General features: G+C 36.0%; 1 pseudogene; it reads right to left on the reverse strand.

Annotated features, from left to right (window-relative positions):
• Nucleotides 1-15,694: 15,694 nt before the first annotated feature.
• Nucleotides 15,695-16,729, reverse strand: LOC705230 (dnaJ homolog subfamily B member 6-like; annotated as a pseudogene).
• Between the last annotated feature and the right edge of the window lie 754 nt (nucleotides 16,730-17,483).

Consider the following 17,483-nt stretch of genomic DNA (forward strand, 5'->3'; position numbering starts at 1 on the left):
CTCCTAGCTAATTTTTATATTTTTTTTAGAGATGGGGTTTCACCATGTTGGTGAGGCTGGTCTCGAACTCCTGACCTGGTGATCCACCCACGTCAGCCTCCCAAAGTGCTGCGATTACAGGCATGAGCCACTGTGCCCAGCAGGCATAATTAATTCTTAACTCAATACCCTGCCCTTCTCTCCTCTCCCTTTCCTGAATAATGGCTGGGGCTAAAAGTTCCAAGCTTCTAATCATGGCTTAGTCTTTCTGGTGACCATTCCCTATCCTGAAGCTACTCAGCAGCTCACCAAGAGTTGCCTCATTAGAACAGAAGATGTTCCTATCACTGAGGAAATTTTAAGGGATTTAAGAGTTCTGTGTCAGAAACCAGGATTAAAAGACCAAATATTAGAAAAAAAGAAGTTCCTAGAACCCCTATCACTTGGGAAATTAGAAAAGTTTTAGGACCTGTGTGACAAGAACTGAGACAAATACTATTTATATTACAATATCACCTAATTTGATTACAGATTCATTATAATCTTTGTCACCTTTCCTCAGCAATGTTTGTATCACTTTTAGGATGTAGTATTCAGGTTATCATTGCATTATTAGGTTTGCTTCTTCAAATAACTGAAATTCTTATCCATAGTTTTAAAATTGAAAATAGAATATAAAGCTATAATACAAAATACAGCAATATAAAGCAATGAACTATATAGCTTACATTAGTTCTTTATGAAAGTAATCTTAGATAAGAAAGACTTGATTATAACATGTTAAATACAAGCCTCATTCCTAGAAATACATGTACCTTTTACATGTAGTTCATGTTTTTATCCCAATCATCTATAAACTCTATGAGGGTAAGATATATGTCTGTTTCTTCACAATTGTATTTTGCTGTGTAGTAGAGTCTACTTGCGTGCACACATGTGCACACGCGCGCGCACACACACACACACACACACACACACACACCCCCAGTGTGGAAAACGCATCATTTGGGTAACCTTAGTTTTTACCTACAAGCAAAAACTGGCTTTACCTTTTCAAATGTTGACCTTGCTTTTGGGAAGTGGTGGTATTTAGAATTCTGAATGGGACTTTAAAACAAACAAACAAACCACATGGTGCTATATATTGTATTAAATTAATCTAATCCAGGTTTCTCAGCCACTACCAAACCTCAGAAAATTAACACTGACCAGTCATGGTGGCTTATGCCTGCAATCCCAGTGCTTTGGGAGGCCAGGCCTGGAGGATTGCTTGAGGCCAGAAGTTCAAGGCCTGCCTGGGCAACATAGGGCCACCCTGTCTCAAAAAAAAAAAAAAAAAAGAAGAAAATTAGCTGAGCATGGTGGTGCACGCTTGTGGTCCCAACTACTCAGGACGCTGAGGCAGGAGGATTGTTTGAGCCCAGGAGTGTGAGGCTGCAGTGAGCTATGATTGTGCCACTGCACTCCAGTCTGGGCAACAGACTGAAACTCTGTTAAAAAAAAAAAAAAAAAAGTTAATGTTTCTATTGCCAAACGTTTGGAAATGTTGACTTAGAGATGGGAATAAGTAGCCAGAAATTGCTTTTGTAGAATACCCCCTAATTATGTTTTGGAAAGAGACTAAGTGTAGATGAGGACACTGAGAATGAGAGATATTTTGGACTGTATGGCCATTATTATGCAGATAATATTCAGCTTTATTCAGCCATACATCTCTCTTTCCTTTAGCCCAGATGGTGAAATGACTCATCTCTTCCACTGGCCAGCAAAACAAGGGAGACAGAAGAGGAGCTGTTATAATCCAGATAAAAATGGATGATGTTTCAGAGGCAGGGGAAAATATTTCTAGGCAATGATGGTAGTACATTGATAGTGCTTGTTAATACTTTACATTCCTTTTCAGGTTCACAGCTTGAGTTTCACATTGCTTCCAGATTCCCAAGAGTAGTTCTGAGCAAGAATTCTTTTTATCTTTCTCATGTATGCAAGTTGTAAACATTTTTGACCTTCAAATGATTTGTTTTGGTAATTTCACTTTGTGAAGATGAAACATTATCCTTCAAACATGTGACTTTTTTTGTTACTTTCCTTGAAAACCATCTAGCAATTTTATATGAAGTACGTTCTTATTTACAAATGTGGCTAGGATTAACGTATAGTTCCTTCACTGAATAACCGGAAAAATGCCTACTGGATAGAAAGAACAATGAGATAGAAAATTATGGGGTCTGATAGACAAAAATAAACAGTAGGAGGAAGAGAGTTTTATGTATGTCTCTTTCTGTGGTTGTCATTAGGTGAGGTTATGGTTATGGTAAGTCTGTGTGTAGGGCCTTTTAGGTATGTAGTCACAGATAGTTTTGTACTTCTTTCTTTTTTTTAAAAAAAATTTATTTTATTTTATCTGGAGTACGTGTGCAGGACGTGCAGGTTTGTTACATAGGTAAACGTGTGCCATGGTGATTTGCTGCACCTATCAACCCATCACCTAGGTATTAAGCACCTAGCATGCATTAGCTATTTTTCCTGATGCTCTCCACTCCCAACTACCCTCCCTGAACAGGCCCCAGTGTGTGTTGTTCCCCTTCCTGTGTCCATGTGTTCTCATTGTTCAGCTCCCACTTATAAGTGAGAACATGTAGTCTTTGGTTTTCTGTTCCTGTGTTAGTTTGCTGAGGATGATGGCTTCCACCTTCATCCATGACCCTGCAAAGGAACTGATCTCATTCCTTTTTATGGCTGCATAGTATTCCATGGTGTATATGTGCCACATTTTCTTTATCCAGTCTATCACTGATGGGCATTTGGGCTGGTTCTATGTAGTCGTTGAAGAAGTCATTGATTTCTAGGAAAGTACTAGAGTTTGTCACTAGCTAGAAGTTCAGTTTCTAATACAAGAAAGAGTTTGAAATATTAACAAACAGGTAAGATTTGTTTGTAGCTATTAGTGGCATAGTTGTACCTCTGAATCTAACTTCTGGTTCCATTTGTTAATAAAGCCATCAGCCTGAATTTCCTAAATGACAGTTCAAACCATATTATTCCTCTATCCTAAAATATTTTATAACTGCCCATTCCCTCTAACATTGGAAAAAATCTTTCCCCTGGGTGTTCTGGGACAGTTCTATACAGCAGGACCTACTTTGCTGTTGTTATCCTGTGAGGGCTGTTTATGTGTACTATGCTATATGTACTATGCTAGCCAAACTAAACTTGTCTACAGAATATATAATTTATTAGGATTCCACTACAAACTTGCTGACACTGCTCCTGTCACCCAAAATGACTTTCTGCAGTATAGTGGAAATTTCTGTTTTGTATCTGCCTAACAGAAATTTTCTCTTCTTCTGGTAACAATGTCTAGATTTTCCACTGAGGATGAACCTCCTCCCATTGCAAGCAATCTTGGTTGGTATCTCAGTCAAGGTGCTCATTCCACCTCTGCCTGGTATATAAAAGTGGATCCATTACACAAGATAAGCCAGTCCAATTCTCTCTCTCCCTAGAATTTGAATCTTGAGCAGCGTAATAATACAAATGGTTTCAGCTGATTCATCAAGATAGTGGTGTTTATTAAAAGAGATTGCCAATTATCTTCTACTTTCTAGATATCCAGATTTCACATCCTTTCCAACACAAAATTATTCAGCTTTTCTGTAATTCAATGAGCTAAGCCTTTATACATCTAATAAGTTCCCCATCTGCTTCAGTTAGAGACACTTTCTATTGCTTGTAAACAAAGAATACTGATGGACCCTATGGTAGGCAGAATAACAGCTCCCTAAAGAGTCCACATCCTAATCCCCAGAACCTGTGAATATGTTATGCTACATGGCAAGGGAGAGTTAAAGTTGCAGATAAAATTAGTTTGCCGCAGGGTGCGGTGGCTCACGCCTGTAATCCCAACACTCTGGGAGGCTGAGGTGGGCAGATTGCTTGAGCCCAGGAATTTGAGGCCAGCCTGGGCAACAGGACAAAACCCTTTCTACAAAGAAAAAAAAAAAAAAATCCGGGTGTGGTCTTGCGTACCTGTAGTCCTAGCTACTGGGGAGGCTGAGGTGGGAGGATTGATTGAGCCTGCAAGTTCAAGGCTGCAGTAAGCCATGATCGCGCCGCTGCACTCCAGTCTGGGTGACAGAGAAAGACCCTGTCTCAAGAACAAAAAAAAGCAAAGAATGCATTCCTGCTAACACCTTGATTTTAACCCAGTGAGATCTATTTTACATTTCTGAACTCCAAAACTGTAAGATAACAATTTGTGTTGTTTTAAGTCACTAAGTTTGTGGTGGTTTGTTAAAGCAGCAATAGGAAATTACTACAGATCCACAAAATATGACTGCATAAATCCTACATTTCCTTCAAAGCAAATACCACTTTCTCCATGAAGGCTTTTATTTTTTATTGTTTTTAATTATGAAATATTCTGAAACTTATGAAAATGTAGATAAATTTATCATTAATATATGTTTGCCACCCAGTTTTGTCAAATTATGAAATTTGTAATATTAGTTTTAGTATTTTAAAAAGTAAATAAAACATAACCAATATAGTTTCTTGAGTACAGTTTTCTTGATCTTATTTCCCTTCCAATTTCCCCAGATTTAACTCCTAACCTGAATTGTCATTCCTGTGCATAGTTTTATAATTTATTTTAAATTTATTATATTATAATTACAATGATAATTTTATAATTTAGTTATTCATACATAAAGAATTTATATTTTTCACATTTTCAAATTTATATAAATGATAGTTTCATGTAAATCATTCAGCAACTTTTCACTGAAAATTGTTTTAAAATTTTATGCATATAAAATATGTAAATCTAATTTATTTCCACTAATTTTGGTATCTAGTGGTGTGTAAGCTAAGTAGCAGTAACCAAATCCCTCAAAATAGAGTGTTTAAACTAGGTAAGAGTTTTCCTTCTTATGTAATAGTGCGGCAGTGGATAGCGCAGCGCATTCTGCCATCCTCAACACACGGTTTCTACCTGAGGGATGAAGATGGTGCTCTAGCTCTTCCCATTTCCTGGCATGAAGAGGGAAAGGATAAGAATAAGAGTCTCTTTCTTTTTTAGCATGACAAGGAAGTGACATCTCTCTCTTCAGGTCACATCTTATTGCCAGAACTTAATCACAAAATTACACCCAGCTGTATGGAAGCTAGAGCATGGAATGTGACTTTTGGCAAAGCAGCAAAATGCCCAACAATAATTTGAAATTTTTATTATTAAAGAAAGCAGGGAAAATTTTGATACTCCTCTTTCAGTAAGATAGGCCTAGTAGTCAAAAATCATCAAGAACAGAGAAAACCTGAATATTATCAACTGACTGAATCTGGTTGACATGTATAATGCATTTCACCCAACAACCACAGAATACACATTCTTTTGAAATACACAAACATTTACTAAGATCGACTTGATTCTGGGTCGTAAAATAACTTTAACAAATGTAAATAATTGAAGTCATGCAAAATATATTCTCTGATTATAATGGAATTAAACTAGAAATTAATTTTAAAAACAGAAAAATCTTCAAACACTCCTAAATAATCCATCAGTCAAAAAATAATTCTCAAGGGGAATAAAAAATATTGAACTAAATAAAAATGAAAACACAACTTGTAAAATCTGTGAGATATAGCAAAAGTAGTGCCTAGAGGGAAATTTATAGTATTAAATACTTACATAAGAAAAGTTTCAAGTAAATAATCCAAGCTCTCACCTCAAGAAACAAAAGAACAAAGTAACCCAAGACAATCAGGAGGAAGTAAATAATAAATTTAAGGCCAGTAATTATGAGACTGAAGCATAAAAGAATAAATAAAATCAATTAAAATAAAAGCTGTTGTTTGAGAAGATTTTTTAAATTGATAAACTTCTAGCAAGATTGAGAAAGAAAACAGAGGAGGCAACAATTACTAATTTCAAGAATACAAGAGGGAATATAACTACAGACCCTGTAGGAATTAAAAGGATAATAAAGATCCACTAAAAACTCTACATACATAAATTCAACAACTTAGATAAAATGGAAAAATTCCTTGAAAACCATAAGATGAAGTATATAATCTGAGTAGTCCCATAACTACTAAATAAATTGAATTTGCTCAGATGTTTTCACTGGCAAAATCTCCCAAACACATAAAGAAGAAACAACACTAATTCTACATGATCTCTTCCAGAAAAATAGAATAGTAGGGAACACTTCCCAACTTATTTCAAGGAGCCAATATTACTCAGATATCAGAACCGGACAAATACATCACAGAAAAGAAGACTGCATGTCAATTTTATTTATGGGTATAGACATAAACATTGTCAACAAAATACTAGCAAACCACATTCAGCAACATATAACAAATGGCATATTTGGCTGTATACCATAGCCAAGGGGGGTTTATCAAAGGCATGCAGGGTTAGTTTAACACCTAAAAGTTAGACTGGCGTGGTGGCTCACGCCTATAACCCCAGCACTTTGGGAGGCCGACGTGGGTGGATCACTTGAGGTCAGGAGTTCGAGACCAGCCTGGCCAATAGGGTGAAACCCCCTTTCTACTAAAAATACAAAAACTAGTAGGGCGTGGTGGTGCATGCCTATATCCCAGCTATTCGGGAGACTGAGGCATGAGAATCTCTTGGACCCGGGAGGCAGAAGTTGCAGTAAGCTGCAATCACACCACTGCACTCCAGACTGGGTGACAGAGTGAGACTCCATTTCAAATAAACAAAACAAAACAAAAGTTAATTAATTTGTTTTTTCTTTTTTGAGACGGAGTCTCACTCTGTCACCCAGGCTGGAGTGCAGTGGCACAATCTCAGCTCACTGCAACCTCCGCCTCCCAGGTACAAGGAATTCTCCTGCCTCACCCTCCTGAGTGGCTGGGATTACAGCTGTGCACCACCATGCCCAGCTAATTTTTGTATTTGTAGTGGAGATGGGTTTTCGCCATGTTGGCCAGGCTGGTCTCAAACTCCTGATATCAGGTGATCCACCCACCTTGGGTCTCCCAAAGTGCTGGGATTACAGGCATGAGCCACCAAGCCCAGCCTAAAAATTAATTAAGGTAATATATCATGTCAATAGAATAAAGCACAGAAATCACATGATCCTTTCAATAGATGCAGAAAACTCAGATTTTCAGAAAAAGAATGAATAGAATTGGCAATGGTAAAGGCTTGGATAAAGCCTGAAGACCACATTTGCCTTTTGTTCCCTTAAGTTTTTATTAAACTTTAAAGAGATAATTTCAGGGTTTATCATATATGTAGATCTAGTATATAACAACTCTAGCTTACTAAATGGAGAGTGAAGGTAGATCAATAGAGTTGCAAGAAAATAAGATTTTACAGGAAATCATACATTCTTAACTATGGGTGAACTGTGAGAGGTTAAGAGTATATATTATATTCCACAAAATATCAATTATGAAACAATTCAAAAAAGTATATCTTAAAAGTCAATTGAAAAATTAAAGCAGAATTCTAAAGAAAAGTAATATATTAAAATTAATAAAGGAAAAATAGAAGAAAAAAAGCAACAGAGATAAGTAGAAAATAAAAAATAAAATAGTAGACCCAAACCCATGTATATTAATAATTACATTAATCATTAATGGACTAACCCATTATTTAAAAGGCAGAACTTGTCATAATGAATAAAATAACAGATTCCAAATATAAACTGTCTACAAGAGATGCACTTTAGGCTGGGCACGGTGGCTCACGCCTGTATTCTCAGCACTTTGGAAGGCCGAGGAGGGTGGATCACCTAAGATCAGGAGTTTGAGACCAGCCTGGCCAACATGGTGAAACCCCATCTCTACTAAAAATACAAAAATTAGCAAGGCATGGTGGCAGGTGCCTGTAATCCTAGCTACTTGGGAGGCTGAGGCAAGAGAATTGCTTGAACCTGGGAGGTGGAGGTTACAGTGAGCCAAGATAGTGCCAGTGCTCTCAAGCCTGGGCAAAAGAGTGAGACTCTGCCTCAAAAAAAAAAAAAAAAAAAAACCAAAAAAAAAAAAAAAAACCAAAAATGCACTTTAAACAGAAATATACAGAGAAGTTGAAAGTAAATGAGTGGAAAAGATATACCACATAAAGAGTAAGTGTAAGAATGGAGTGGTTATGTTGATGTCAGATTACACAGATTTGAGAACAATATATTATTGGAGAAAAGGAAGGATATTTCATAAAGTCAAAAGTATCAATTTATCAGGAAGGTATAAAAAGCATAAGCATTAGGGCCCAATAACAGAACTTCAAATATATGAGGTGAGAGATACAAGAATTAAAAGGAGAAATAGATAATTCCACAATGATAATTAATGAATTGTAACACCCCCTTCTCAAATTTGTAGAACAACTTGACAAAAATCAACAGAGACATAGAAGACCTGAGCACTATCAACCATCCTAACTTATTTGATATTTTGAGAACTCTATACCCACTAAAAGTAGAATATACACTCTTTTCCAGTGTACGTGGCAAGTTTCCCAGAATAGATCAAATTTTGTGCTATAAAAGTAGTCTCAATGAATTTAAAAACATTACACACATACAGAGTATGTTTTCTGATTAAAGTGGAATTAGATTAAATTTAAAATAAGTTGACAGGCCAGGCACAGTGACTCACACCTTAATCCCAGCACTTTGGGAGGCCGAGGTGTGAGGATCACCTGAGGTCAGGAATTCGAGACCAGCCTGGTCAACATGGTGAAACCCCATCTCTACTAAAAACACAAAAATTAGCCAGGCATGGTGGTACATGCCTGTAATCACAGCTACTCGGGAGGCTGAGGCCAGAGAATCACTTGACCCAGGAGGTGGAGGTTGCAGTGAGCAGAGATTGCACCACTGCACTCCAGACTGGGTGACAGAGCAAGACTCTGTCTCAAAAAATAAAATAAAATAAGATAAAATAAAATAAAATAAAATAAGTTGACAAAGAAAATCCCAACTTTTGGAAGTTGAACACCATACTTCTAAAGTACAAAAAAGTTAGAGATGTATTCTAAACTTAATAAGAAAAATAGAATATATTAAAAAGTGTGATATTCAGCCAAAGCTGTTTTTTGGAGGGAAATGTATAGCATTAAATATTTATATTCAAAAAGAAGAAACATCTCAAATCAATTATCAAGAAAAAACTTCCACCTTCAGAAAGCAAAAAAAAAGTGGAAGAGGAAATTGAACAAAAAGCAACTAGAATAAAGGAAATAATAAGGGAACTGAAATCAATAAAATAGAAAATGGTAAAATGAGAAACCCAATGAAACAAAAAACTATTTCTTTAGAAAATAAATACAATTGATAATGCTCTTGCCAGAATTATCAAGATAAAAAGAAAGACATAAATTATTGACAGCAATGAGAGTTATTATTGTAGATCATAGATCCCATAGACAATTAATATATATTATGGTGATCTTATGGAGAATGTTATAATACTTTAATAAACTTGGCAATCTAGATGGAATGTACAAATATTTTAAAAGAAGCACTGTCATTAAATTCAAATTACTTAAAATATAAAACTTTCCCAAAAAGGAATAGAAAACTTAAACAGCTCTATATCAGTGAAATAAATTGAATTCATAATTTAAAACTTTACACCAAAGAAAACTTCATGTCAGATTATTCACTGGTAAATTGTATCAAACAATTAGAGAAGAATTCATCCCAATTCCACACAAATTCTTTTTGAAAAGAGAAGAGGAAGGAACAATTATCAACCCATTTTATGAAGCCAAAATTACTTTGATGCCAAAACCAGACAAAGAATAGAACTATGGAGAAAAATATCTTGTCAACAGAAATAAACGTCCTCAGCAAAATATTATCAAATCAAATCTAACAACATATAAAAAGAACAATGCATTATGACCAAGTAGGTTTATTTGGAAAATGCACGGTTGGTTAAACATCTGAAAATCAATCAATGTAATTCACTGTGTTATTAAAATAAAAGGAAAAAGCCACATGATCATCTCAACAGACACCAAAACATTTTTTAAAATTCAAGACTATTTATGATTAAAAACTTGCAGAAAACTGAGAATAGAAGAGGCTTTCCTCCCATTAACTAAGGTCACTTATTGAAAAACCCTACAGTTAACATTGTTATCAGTGGAAAATAGGCCAATTCTTTGTATCTATGATTAGGAACAAACTAAGTTATGTCCATTCTTACTACTTTAACATTGCACTGAAGGGCCTAGCTGATATAATACAAAAATAAAAACAGGGTTAAAAACTGTAGAAATTGAAATGGAAGAAGTTAAACTGTCCTCATTTGCAGATGACCTGATTGTATATGTAAAAAACCCTTAGGTTAACAAGGAGTTAACAAACAAGGTACTAGAATTATTACAGGAATTTAAGATTTGCAGAATACAAAATCAATATTTGTAAATTGGATTTATATATAATAGCAAATAATAGGCAATGAACGAAAAATTTTTAAACTCCATTTACAATAGAATTTAAAATATTGTGGAATAAAGTTAATGAAAGCCATGTAAGACTTGTACATTGAAAACTATAGAACATTGCAAGGGAACTTAAAAAGACCTAAATAAATGGAGAACTCTAATTATGTTTACAGAGTGTAAGCCCCAATATTGTTAAGATGATAACCTTCCCCAGGTGATCTATATCTTCAGTTTCATCCCAGTCATAATTCTAATTGGCTTTTTATTTTTGAAGAAAATGAAAAGTTGATTTAAAAAACTCATATGGATTTATACATAAGAAATGAAACTATACAAATACTGGAAGAAAGTATGTGTGAATTACTTTTTAGCATCAGTATTTACAAAAGGTTTCTGTGAGTCAAAATGCAGTAACAGAAAATATTGATATATTTTATTATGTGAATATAAAATGTTTACGTATCAGAAACATCACAAATAACTTTAAAAGACAACTGACACTCTAGATAAAACATATAGCAGAGATAAAGGACTTATCTCTCAAATATAAAAATAACTCTTTATGTAAAATAGAAGGGAAAACACACCAGTATCAAAAAGCACACTTAATACCCAGATCATGGTTTCTAATACCATTCTCCGATGAAAGAAACCAGGGCTCCTTGGAGAAACGGCTGACTCTACCACTTGGGCAAGTACTATACAAGATGAACCGGGAGCATCTTGTAACACCAGAAAGTAAGGAAATGCTACACACACACACACACACACACACACACACACACACCCCAAGCAAAAAATCTGAAAAACATATTGACGAGGGTGTGTCAAAAGTGCATAGGAGCCAACTTGAGAGAGTTCTTACTGGCTGAAGCTGAATCAATTTGAGCAACGAAATAAATAAAAGAGTATTGGATTTGGAGTATAGTCTAGTACAAAATACATATTCATGAGTCAATACAGATATAAATAAATGATTGAATAAAGTAATAAATGGATGAGAAGGAACAAATCTCCTGTGCAGAAGAATTTCAAATAATTTATGTAGCTACTTCACCCTCAAGGAGATGGAACATAATTCCCCATCCTGAAAGTGTGGGCTGTGCATAGTGACCTCATTTCAAAGAGTACAGTATAAAAGAAGTGGGAAGAAGAAATTTTACAGTAGTTCTCTACTGACAAACATTACCTAAGCCAGGTTATTGAGGTCAACATCAATATTCATAAATCACTTCTTGGTAGAGTGTACCCTATGATGTGATGAGCGTGGCACTCTACCTGTGAGGTCTTCCCCAACAGAACCAATAACCTCAGTCTTATAATAAGAAAAACAACAGATAAATTCTAAGAGTGCAGCATCCTACAAAATACCTGACCAGTTCCTCTGAACTGTCAAGATAATCAAAAAGACGCAAAGTCTGAGAAACTGCACAGCCAAGAGGGGCTTAAGTAGATACACAACTAAGTGCTATATTGTATCCTAGATGCGATCCTAGAACAGAAAAAAAATTAGGTAAAAACTAAGGAAATTGGGATAAACTATGGACTTTACAACATTAATATATCATATTAATAATAATGTATCAATATTAGCTCCTTAATTGTAAACTATGTGCCATACTAATGTAAAATATTAATAATAGGGAAAACTAGATGTAGGGTATATGGTAACTCTCTGTACTATCTTCTCAAGATTTCCACAAACTTAAAATTGTTCTAAAACATCTATTTCTAATTCTATTTTGAAAATTAAATAAAATAAAAAATAGGGGGAAGAGGATAACTAATCATTAGAAAAATGTGAAAAAGACAGAAATAGACAACTCACAAAGAGGATATAAAAATTGCCCTTAAATATCTGAAAATATGTTCAATTTCACTCACAATTAGAGAAATACAAATTAAAACATTTATTTTGTCTTTGCAAAACCTTTTCTATTTTGGAAACAGCACCCTCTTTTGTTGAAAAGGTGCTCTTTCACCCCACTTTATCCCTCTGGTTCTAGCTAGAACTATCAGTTGCACCAGACACAGTGGTTCATGCCTGTAATCCTACCACTTTCAGAGTCTGAGGTGGGAGGATCACTTGGGGCCAGGAGTCTGAGGCTACAGTTAGCCATGTGCTCCAGCCTGGGTGACAGAGTGAGACTCTGTCTCTAAAAAATTAAATAAAACTATCAGTCATAACCATTTGACACATACTAATCACTCAGTTATTGTTAGCTAGTAACTTGTTATCTGGTTGTGGTAAAACCTACACTTGAGAAAATTTCTATTCATGCATCTATTACATTAGTATGGTATATAGCTTACAGTTAATGAGCCAATATTGACACATCATTATTAACTAAGTCCATAGTTTATCCAGAAATTGAAACATAGTCCCCTTGTAGGTCTGGAAGATTGAAAAGAGGTTAATAGTCAGTATGGTAGGCACAGTGGAAACAGCCACTTCTAAATGCTGGTAGAAGAATTTATATGTGAATTAGGACATACAAGTTCTTTACTGGCTCAGGCCCAAGATATATGCTATGTAGTTAGATTGAAAATTCTCCTGACTCTAATCCCTCTTTCCTACTTGCATGGTCAATATCTATCATATTAGCTACCGCAGTGACATGTTTGGGCTGCTATTAGTTTGATTTCTAAGCTAATCACCAAGAAAAACCATTAAGAGAGTCCCTCTGTCTGACACACACTACTTGTTCATCATAAAATTGGAAGTGTGTGGGGAAGAATATCTTACATCAGAGTCTATTTGGGCCACATTCACCTCTGTCCCCGGCTCTGAGAAGATGTTCATGTGTAGGTTTTAGATGATTGGGTCCTCTGTACAGTGGTGGATGGTGAAATCCAGCTTGTGATACCAGCCATTTCCTGATTACTTTACTCTTACTAAACTGTAGATTCTCACTTTGTTTACAGGTCTTTTCTGGTTTCTAATATTGTAGCCCTGGTTGCTTAGTTTCTGATCTCAGTATATAAATCCCCAGACAAGCATTTATAAGTGGGCTTAGGCAGAGTCTGCTAACAATTGTCAATTTCTAGGAGTCCTGTGTTACTGATTAAACCTGAACTACCCAGGAGACTGCAGGAAACATTGGAATGTGAATTTATTAACTTAAAATGAAAAATATCATGGGAATAAGAAAACTCATAATTGCAGTGAAGAGCTTATTCTCGCCTTTAAGGCACATGTGATTAGAAGGTAATGTGGTAGATGTAGAGATCTTAACAACAGGCATTAGATAAACAAATGTTTGTTACTATCAAGGCTGATAGTATCTTGTCTTGTAATACCAGAAAGTAAGGAAATGCTACACACACACACACACACACACACACACACACACACACCCCACACCCCAAGCAAAAAATCTGAAAAACATATTGACGAGGGTGTGTCAAAAGTGCATAGAAGCCAACTTGAGAGAGTTCTTACTGGCTGAAGCTGAATCAATTTGAGCAATGAAATAAATAAAAGAGTATTGGATTTGGAGTATAGTCTAGTACAAAATACATATTCATGAGTATCAGCCTTGATACATGATAGTGTCAGCCTTGATAGTAACAAACGTTTGATTTATGGACATGGTCTTGCTATAGGGATCAGGGTACTCAAAATATGATACCCAAGATTCCCTTTACTCAAGAATCCACTGCGATGGATGGTGCTGACATTTTTCTCTACATCTCTCGTTTGTGTGTGCTGGGAAGGGTACCAAACTGTTTTCCATGACTTTTCCTTTCTGGATTTCTTTGGCTGATATGACAGGTATATGCCTGACAGGTATCACCTTTATATTGTGATTCTGAAGGTTTAGGAAGTTGTCCCTTTTGTAGGAGATTGTGTCCACAATTACTAGATATTTTTGTAGGAATTGTGGACACAAAATATATAGTAATTGTGCTCATTTTGCAGTTGAAGTCTAATAAAGAACTCTATCGCCATCATTTTTGAGTTCTTGAGGGCCACTGGTATATACAGTTCTCAGTACACACCACATCTAGCTTCTCACAAGCACAACATTTTCAATTTGTTGCTATATGGAGAAAAACTTGTAAGAAACGGATAGATGATAGCCTCAGAAATTTTTCTTTATATTATAAAATGTAATAGACAGGTAAAAAATGTTGAGATGCCAAATTAAATTAACTATAAAAGACATATCTATAAAATAATCAAAAGAGAAAGTTGTTCTTAGCCTAGATGGGGAGCAATACTTTAGGATCACTCATTGTGCTTCCTGTGACTTAATTAATTTTTAACGTTTGATCAATTTTAATCTTAATAATTATAGTGATCAGCATCAGATAAGGATAAATTTGCTTTTAGAATGCATAAATAATGTTCTAAAACTTTTTTGGGAAGACCACAGCCTATATTGGAGTGAAAGATACAAATATAATATTAACAATACCAAAGAAATTATATTATCAACTAAGAACTGTTCATATGCTGGTGTCTGCACATTATTTTTCTTTCCTTGAACTTCCCATGTAAGAGGTAGTGATGAATCTCAATTATTTTTTAATTAGGTGAAGTTTAAATGTATGAAATGTCATCAACTCACTGTCATGTTTTTTTTTTTAGTGTACCAAACATATTTACATTTCTTTTTTTTAAGAAAATGACAAAGACCCAATTTACCAGCCTTATTTTTTTAAACCTAAGCTTAACATTACATAATTAAACAATTGTCAGAACTTACTAATTTGCCAACATTCATGCACAACTGGAAAACGTCCTTAATTTATATTAAACCAGAAATATATTACCACTAATGCATTAGTATTTTTCACTACTAAATACTGAAAAAATTTGAAATTATTTTTGTAGAAGATTTCTCCTAGCGATGTTAACTTCACAGCAGGCTGACATTACTTGGCTCAGGTTTCAGACACAATGGAAAAACAGATCCATGCTGGTGTTAGTGTACAGTCTTGTCCAACCACTACTAAAGATCATGGCTCACTTTTGAGTATTTGTTTTTAAAGCAAAGCGCGTGCAGAGATTCACAGCAATTTTAAAGACCGAATAAATGGTCCTATTATTACAAGTAACGGCAAAAGCTGCAATTACTTTTGCACCAACCTAATATGTGGTCCAAACAATAAATTCAAAAGTCTATGACAAATAGGGGCTCTGATAGCTGTTTATAAGTACTTTAGGTTCAATTACACTGAAAGCTGAGTTCATTTGAAATCTTCAAAAATTGTTTCTGTTAATCCTCAAATAGTGCTTGTTATAGTTTAACATTAAATGAGAGCATTGGATTACTTGTTACTCAAGCACAGCAGTTGTTCCTTACTATCTTTCGTGAGGACATTAACTGGCCATCTTTTTTCAGCTTCTACTCCTTCTTGACCGTTCTTGACAATTCTCTTCATAGTGATCTTTCTGCCATTAACTATTTTAGTAGAAGTTGATATAGGTTTGAAGTTGTCCATACCATTACCACCAAATGACGTGAAACAGAATAAATTGAGGCCCCTTGACCTGCTGACTCGAATGAAGTAAATCCTGTACCAAAAGAAGAAAATCAACTTTCAAAAGATGGAAATCCACTGAAAGCAGAGAAAAATGTCCCCATTCTTTGGCTTTTGCTTCCTTAGGGACCCCTTGGATTCCCAAAAAAGTCCTCAAATGGGTTGTCAAAGAAGATGAAAATGAGTCCCTTCCACCAAAAAATTCCCTGAAGACATCATTAGCGTTGGCATGTGAAGCCAAACTCAAACATACTGTCAAAATGACTTCCACCTTCTCCTCCACCATTTAATCCTTCTTTGCCTATTTTTCATAGATGTCCAGTTTTTTAGCATCTGACAGCACTTCATATACCTCAGCTACTTGTTTGCATTTTCTCTCTGCTTCTTCTTTATTCTCAAGATTTTTATCTGAGTGCCACTTCAGTGCCAGTTTCCAATGTGCATTTTTTTTTTTTTTTTGAGATGGAGTCTCTGTCACCCAGGCTGGAGTGCAATGGCATGATCTTGGCTCACTGCAACCTCTGCCTCCCAGGTTCAAGCGATTCTCCTGCCTCAGCCTCCTGAGTAGCTGGGATTACAGGTGCACGGCACCATGCCTGGCTAATTTTTTGTATTTTATTTTATTTTTTTTAGTAGACATGGGGTTTCACCATGTTGGCCAGGCTGATCTTGAACTCCTGACCTCAAATGATCTACCTGTCTAGGCCTCCCAAAGTTCTGGGATTACAGGTGTGAGCCACCGCACCCAGCCCAATATGCCTTTTGAATATCCTTGGGTGAGGCCTGTCTCTGCGTGCCTAGAACTTCATAGTGACACATCATTCTTTAACAGATTGCTGGATCAGGTCCAAAATTACAAATAAGACAGAACTTATATCAAATGGTGTCTTATTTTCAGGTGCGCAGGGAACATTCATGAAAATTTACCATATCTTAGGCCACACAAATGTACGCACACACACATACATCTCAGTAAAGTCCAAATAATTGAAATAATATCAATAGCACTTTCTGAACATAAGGCAATAAAATTAGAAATTAATAATAAACTTTTTTTTTTTTTTTCCAAGACAGGGTCTTATTCTGTCACCCAGGCTGGAGTGCAGTGGCATGATTTCAGTTCACTGCAGCTTCCACCTTCCAGGTTCAAGCCATCTTCCCACCTCAGCCTCCTGAGTAGCTGGGATTTCAGGCATGCCCCACCATGCCTGGCAAATTTTTGCATTTTTTTGGTAGAAATGGGGATTCATCATGTGGCCCAGGCTGGTCTCAAACTCCTGGGCTCAAACAATCTGCCTGCCTTGGCTTACCAAAGTATTAGGATTACATGGCCAGCCTAAGCTAGGCGGGAGTACAGTGGTGCCATGGCTCACTGCAGCCTTGACCTCACAGGGGCAAGTGGTCTTCCCACCTCCACCTCCCAAGGTGCTGAGACCACAGGTGCTAGCCGCCGCCTGGCTAGTTTTAATTTGGGTAGAGACAGGGTCTCTCTATGTTGCCCAGGCTGGTCTTGAACTCCTGGGCTCAAGTGATCCTCCTGCCTTGGCCTCCCAAAGTGTTGGGATTACAGGCTGAG

Source organism: Macaca mulatta, chromosome 6 (assembly GCF_049350105.2).
Source record: "Macaca mulatta isolate MMU2019108-1 chromosome 6, T2T-MMU8v2.0, whole genome shotgun sequence".
Lineage (NCBI taxonomy): Eukaryota > Metazoa > Chordata > Mammalia > Primates > Cercopithecidae > Macaca > Macaca mulatta.